We start from the raw sequence: 7,496 nt of genomic DNA, 5'->3' as shown, positions 1-7,496 counted from the left end.
ATTTCCTCAAATTCTATTTTACCCCTGCTTCAAGGATCTCAAGGCAATTTTCCTGGAGAATTTCTAGAAAAATGAAGTCTGGGCTCTTTTCCTGGTCATGATTTTCAATGAGCCCAATAATTCTTAAATTATCTCTCTTGGATCTGTTTTCCAGCTCAGTTATTTTTCCAGTGAGATAATTCACATTTTCTTCTAGTTTTTTTTTTTATTTTGGTTCTGTTTTATTGTTTCTTTATTTCTCACAAAGCCATCAGTTCCCCTTAGCTCCATTCTACATTTGAAGGAATTATTTTCATCAGAGAGCTTTTATATCTCCATTTCCATCTGGTCAATTTTGCTTTTTTAAGGCATCCTTCTCCTCTTTGCCCTTCTGGACTGATTTTTCATTTTGACCTAAACTAGTTTTTAATATGTTATTTTCTTCAGTATTTTTTGTATCTCCTTCACCAAGCTGCTGACTTGGTTTTCATGATTTTTCCTGCATTACTCCATTTTGCTTCCCAATTTTTCCTCCACCTCCCTTACTTGATTTTCAAAATCTTTTTTCAGCTTTTCCATAGGCTAAGATTAATTCCTATTTTTCTTGGAGGCTTTGTATAGAAAAGCTTTGACTTTCTCATCTTCTGAGTATATATTTTGATTCTCCATGGGACCAAAGAAATTTTCTATGATCAGATTCTTTCCCCCCCCTGATATTTGCTCATTTCATAGCCTATGGCTTGTTTTAGCTCTTTATTAAGGTGAGACTCTGCTTCCAGGGTGAAGGACTCACTTTCCCAAGCTTTTGAGGGTTTTTTGCAACTGCTTTCATGGATAACCCCCAGGGACCTCAATTTCTTCAAGGTCTTATGAGAGGACTACTCTCCTGACCTGAGCTCTGGTCTGTGGATTACCACAAGCACTCCCCCCTTGCACCCCCATACTGCTGTGGCAGACTTTGATCTGGATCTGAGAATAGGCCAAACAGCAGTTCTGCCCCAGGGATAGCAGAGAGATCTCTGCAATCTCCTCCAACCCCCTTAGCATCCATGGGCTGGGGACTCTGAAAGCAGCTTCCAGGAAGCTTCCCAGGTCTGCTCCTGATCCCCATGTCTGCACAGAGGACTGAGCTGGTCTGAGCTCCATGCTCATTCTAGTGCAGCAGAGATTTCTCACTGACCTTCCAAGTTACCCTTGGCAACCCCTGGGCTGAGAGGTCTGAAAACTGCTATGGCTGCCTCCAACCGAGGTGACCCACAGGTTTTTCCTGGATGACTAGAGCTGGTTTGCTCCAGCAACCAATGTGGCCCAGGCTACAGAGTGACCCTTTCCAACTCCAGTGAAATAGACCTTCCCCCTGGATCTTCCAAGTTGTCTTGGGCTGTAAAATTGTTTCACTCAGTCTTTCTCTGGGTTGTCCAAAGTCATAATTTAAAGGCATTTGGAGTGATCTGGGGAAGAGTTTGTGGGAATTATCCAGCTCACCTAAAGACTATACATGCAAATGTCATCAGAACTTCCTTCTAACAAAGAATCATCAAATGTCAGAAGTGAAGAGATCTCAGAAGCCACCTAGATCAACCTGTACCCACATAGAAATACTCACTAATATATCACTAACAAAGGGCATGCAATAGCTAGACTAGAAACAATATTTTGCTTTCCCCCAAAGAAGTTCAGAATCTATTTTCTTAAGAGTTCATTCATTGTGTCAGGCTCTAGCTTGGTCAGTTGGTTGGTTTTCCCCTCATTTTGACCTATCTAGTAATGGCTATTAGGAAAGAGTCACATATGTAATATTCAGACATATGAAGGATGAAGGTGAACCTGGAGTCAATTTTCAACACAGATCTTCAATTTCTAATGTGTTAAGTCTCTAAAACTTAACAACCCTATGGCTTTCCTAGCTGGCCATCCCTCCCATGCAGAACCCCAGGATGAGAAGGTTACCATCACTTAGAGAATGACAAAACAACTTATGCATGTACTATAAGAAATGGTTAAAGAGGTGACTAAAGAAAAATTTGGGAAGACAAGTATAAACTGAATCAGAATGAAGTGGGCAGAACCAGGAGAATAATGTATACATTAACAACATAGTAAAAGATAAGCAACTATGAAAGATTTAAGAACAATGATCATTGCAATGAGGAACCATAAACCCAGAGGATGAATAGTAAATCATAAAAAGAAGGACGTCTACACTCTTCATATGGCCCCAGAAATAGAGGTTGCTTCTAGGTGAGTTACCATAGACGAGCAAATCAAGTTTCTGACAACCAGTTAAGACCCCAAAGTTCTGTGTCATAGAGAGAAAAAAACATATGGAATCAGTCAGATCTGGGAGTCAGGAAGCATTTGGAGCAAGACCCAATTCTATCATTGTCTGTGCATCTTTGGGAAAGTAACTTAATCTGTCATAGACTCAGTTTCTTCATCTTTAAAATGGTAATAATATTTGAAAAACCCTTATTGTGAAGAAACAGCCTTGAAGATCTTAAAGGACCATAAAAATGGCAACTTGTAAAAAGCAACTTTTGTCTAAAAAAATTTTTAGAGCAACTGTTCCTAGCTGACCACCTATCCCTTGCACAAAAGTCTCTCAGATTCCAAACCAAAGTTAATTTCTACGTAATTTCTTATTCTTCTGATAATTTCTCTCCTTTTTCTGGAAAAGAGATGAATGGTAAATGTTGAACATTGGATAGACTCTCAGACAGTATCAATATCAAAGTCATTGAACAAGTTAGTTTTGTTAAACTGCTTTTCTTTATTATAAGAGGGTAATGAAATGAAGGAAATATGTACAGTAATGATTGATATGAAAGCAAAGATATCAATAAACTATTTTAAGAATTTGTCAGCACGGTCTCTGTGATACAACATCTAAAGAGTTATATTTATAAGAAGTTGTGTGACTCAGGGCAAGTCGCTTAACCTCCTTGTGTCCCCAGGATACTCCATAAATTGCACTATAGATCCCAGACTAGCATTGGTAGAGAGAATTTCTTCAACAGGGATATCTCAGGTCAGGACTCCAAAAAAAATAGCTCTAAGAAAGTAAATTTCCCAGAAGCTGAATGTTGATGCCTAGACTCCAAAGATTTTGTCTTTCTGACCTTGATGTCAAAGTGTTAGATTTTAACCACTGTGTAGTCAGATCTCTTTAGAAGATCATCTAAACTCAAGGAGCAGTTAGACATAAAGGTAATTATAGGGATTTTTTGTGTTTTTTAATCTAAAAACATGTTCTCTAATTAAGTGTAGAGCAACTGAGAGAGAAAGAAATTGAAAGTAGTTGTTCACTCCCAGACTTAGGGAGTGGAATAGTTGGGGATCTGGATAGACCAAGACTCTTGTTTTTTAAAGGAAAGGAGAGATTAGACTCTTTTATAAATCTCTTTCAGACTATGGCCATATCTGCATTTAAAAAGATACTAAGGTGACTGAGTAGGAAGAAAAGACAACAAACTCACCCTGTGAGTTTTTTTATGTCTTTCAAGGTTTTCCCCACTCATTTATTTTTCTTTGGTCATTTCCATCCTGTATGATTCTTTGTGACCCCATTCTGCGATTTTCTTGTCAAAGATACTATAGTGGTTTAGCATTTCATTCTCCAGCTTATTTTACAGATGAGAAGTTGAGGCAGAGTTAAGCGATTTACCCAGGATCACACAGCTTAGCTCTCTCTGAGACCAGATTTATTTACCTACTGAATAAAATGGAAGAGACCAACAGTTTGAAAGCTGGAGAGCTCTAATCTTCAGAGTTGTTCAGTTGTTACTGGGCAAATAACATTACCTAGATTATAAATTAGCCTCAGAGACTACATTTAGAAGAATGCTTACCATGAAACTTTAGCTATTTCAGAGGATGTTGAGTTTCCTTCTAATGAGCTCAGCTCTGGAAACTAAGAATCTCCCCCAGGGAGACAGGATGCTTCATAACCAAGAATCTAAGGGCATAAGATAGGAAAAATCCATACCTGTAGATCATCAAGCAAGGGTCTGTGCTTTTTTTCTTAAAAAAGAAAGAAAAGGAAAACCTAGAAAAGTCTATAGGCTTTAAGTAAAGAAAGTATCAGGGGAATAATCTATGCTTCCAAGAGCCAAAGATTTCAGTTAAGCCAGAAATGAGAGAAACAAGTCAAAACTTCAATGGAGAGATTGGAAGAGACCAAGAGAGCAAATGCGTATGTCAGAGGTGATTTAATCCCAGGTCTTCCTGGTTCCATGACCAACCCTTTATCCTTTATGATAGACTGCTTCCCCAGATAGGTAAATTGTAAAAATGTTTGTCAATAATACTCAATTTTAACAAAAGATGATTTCCCTCTTTCTATTCTATCCAAAGACAAGAAAAAATAAAACTCATTACAAATATGCTCCATTTTAAAGACGTGTTGACTCGACCAATATCCATATACTTGTGGAAGATTGATACTCTAGGCCCACGGCACCCTGTGAGATATAGAGTGTCCCTGGTTATATAACTGGGTTCTAGCAAATGACTGGTCTACCTAACTTGTGCCTTTTTTCCCTAAGCTTACTATATTCTCTTCTTTTTTCTCATTCTTCTTCCTTGGGTCTGTCAGATTCAGAGCTAGAGGAATCAGGTTCACATGCAGGCTTATACAAACAACACAAACTCTATAAACCTCAGTTTCCTTATCTGAAAAATGAGGAGTTAAATTAGATGATCTTTAAGGCAACATGCCCAGGACACCTTAAGGTTTCCAAACTCCTTAAGGTCCTCACGTGAATGTACTAAGATAGTGCCACTGGCTAAGAGGGAGAAACCTTGGTCAGGGCTCTCTCTAATTTCCCTCCCAGCAAAAAAAAGGCCTAATTGCCCCACCCTAATAATAGACCTGGGGTCTAGGATCCCAGAATCATATACAGGCTCTTGGCTCCAGACAGGCCAGTGTGACCTTTTGTATTACTCCTCTAGACACACATAACTTACTTAGCTGCAAAATTATCCCTAAACTGTTTAATATGTTAAATTAATGGGGTTTTGTTTTGCTATGTTTTGCTTCATTTTAAAGGTTGAACATATTTTTAATGAGTTGGGTTTTTTTTTTCCTGTCTTTGAGTGGAGTAAGGAAGAAGGAGAGAATTTGGAACTAAAAATCAAGGCATTTTTTAATTGAATATTTAAATATGGACAAACCCTTCCCTCTGGGGAGGCAGTTTCACAAGGACCAGCCAAGGAATCAGAAAGACCTGGGATCACATCCCACATCTGACACATGTGGGCTGTGTGACCGTAGACAAATTTCTCGACTTCTCAGAGCTCTAAGTCAAACTCAAACTAAAACTGGGGCCAATACTCCATAAAAGGGAAGTTAGGGCAGTGGGCTTGGAATCAAGAATCTGACTCACCTTTGTGAGTTCAAATCTGATCTCCAACACTTAACTAGTTGTGTGACCCTAGGCACAGTTTTCCTCAGTTTCCTCATGTGTAAAATGAACTGGAGGAGGAGATGACAAACTACACCAGTTTCTTTGCCAAGGAAGTTTCAAATGGGGTCATTAATTCAGTTTCTCACCTGTAAAATGAATGGGAAAAGGAAATGACGAACCACTGCTACCAAGAAAGCCCCAAAAGGAGTCATGAAGAGTCAGACACAACTGAAAGGACTCAACCACAACAAATTCATGCTAATATGTTCCTTCCTACTAATAGCCCAATAATCCTTCCGAGTGTTCCTTAAGGCCAGTCACAGACAATAAGAACCTGTCATCAGGACAAAGGGGAGGGTGCTAGGCTTGCTTCAGGCTATGGCTGAAGAGCACATATCCAGGTCAGTGAGTGATTATCCACATGGTTATTAGAAGGTCAGGATTCTATTACTTTTCACCAACAGCCAGGGAAAGATTTATAGAGCAAGGAGGAAATACAAAATGGTCTTTAAAGTAACTGATAAGGAGCCAAGCAAACACAAAGGGAGTCTGAATACTCTGGCTCATCTCTCAAATTTGAGTTTTCGTGATTTTTTTCCCCACTTGTAACCATTCCTCTCCTATATCATCCACTTCTTGAAAGCAAAACTAGTGTATATCTTGTCTGTCATTTAATTTCTCTCTCCTACAGCATATGAGTGCTCCATAAAAATTTTTTGAATAAATGAATGAATGGAAAGAAATCAGCAGTCTGTTAGATCATAATGTCTATTTAACCTTAGCTCTAATTTTCAGAGAAGGCAATGCACACAAATTATAATAATAAACACATTTTTTAGCTCTAAGATTTGCAAAGCATTTACAAACATGACATTGTTTTATTCCTAAAAATAATTCTGGAAGTGCTATTCTTATTTACATTTTGCACATGAATAAATGGAGGAAAATAAGGGTTAAGTGCTTATCCAGAGTAATAAGTATTATCAATTGGATTTGAACTCAGGTTTTTTGACACCAACTGCAGAACTGCAAAAGCTGCTTCCAGTAGGAAGAACATAGCAGACTCCTAAACTGGAGCTGATCCCCAGGGGATTTAAGTGATTTGGGACAAATTATTTAGCCCCCTACCCCCAATCTCAGTGGCATCATTTATAAATGAGCACTAAATAATATTAATAATAGCTAGCATTTAAACAGTGTCTAGTTCATGCCAGTCATCAATTATTTATCTTATTTGATCCTCACAACAATCCTGTGATGGAAGTGCTATTATTGTGCTAATTTTATTGCACAAGAAACTGAGGCAATCATCAGAATTTAAGTGACTTGCCCCAAAACTACTGGGATTTGAATTCAAGTTTTCCTAACTCCTCCAGTCACCGTGCCACCTAAATGCTGGTGGCTGACTTCTGAGGTCCTTATAGGTCCATACTAAACTAAGGACCTGATCCTAGACTAATTAGATAGTTATTTTAGTTCTGCCCTTTCTCCAGTCCTCTGAAGTAGACTTGGGGAAAAATGTTGCTTTCAGGTCTAAAACAAGTGAGGAAGAAGTCGGTGGCCGTTATGGCAGACTGCTTCTTTTTTTCTGTAGTTAACTATATGTTAAATATCTTTTCAGATGTTTCTATTTAATAGTCAGACAACTCTTAAAGAATAGTGTATGGGGAATAGACCCCAGGAAATAGGAACATAAATTACCAAAATCAGTGGATCCTGATGGTCTTTAACAATCCTTCAGAAGTCTAGAAATAAAAGCTACGAAGGGCAATTGTTAAAATCAGGAGCACCTTTCGCCACAGCCGTCCACCCCAGCTGCTACCTTGACCATCTAGCTAGCACACATCACACTCCGACCATCACGGTGAACCAGATACAACTGTTGTTCCTTTTAGTTCTAGACACTAGTGGTTGAACAGTAAGCAACTGTCCTTTTACAATATTGTTCTACAATGGATTCCATTTAAAAATGTTCCCAGGGGAAATGGCTAAACAACCATTAGTACACAAATGTATGGGAATATTACTGTGCTGAAAGAAAAATGATGAAAATTCATTGAAGTATGGAAAGACTCATATAAATAAAGTAGAACCAGTAATAAAAAAAAGAAA

Source organism: Macrotis lagotis, chromosome 3 (assembly GCF_037893015.1).
Source record: "Macrotis lagotis isolate mMagLag1 chromosome 3, bilby.v1.9.chrom.fasta, whole genome shotgun sequence".
Classification (NCBI taxonomy): Eukaryota; Metazoa; Chordata; class Mammalia; order Peramelemorphia; family Peramelidae; genus Macrotis; species Macrotis lagotis.
Note: the sequence above shows the minus strand (reverse complement) of the source record.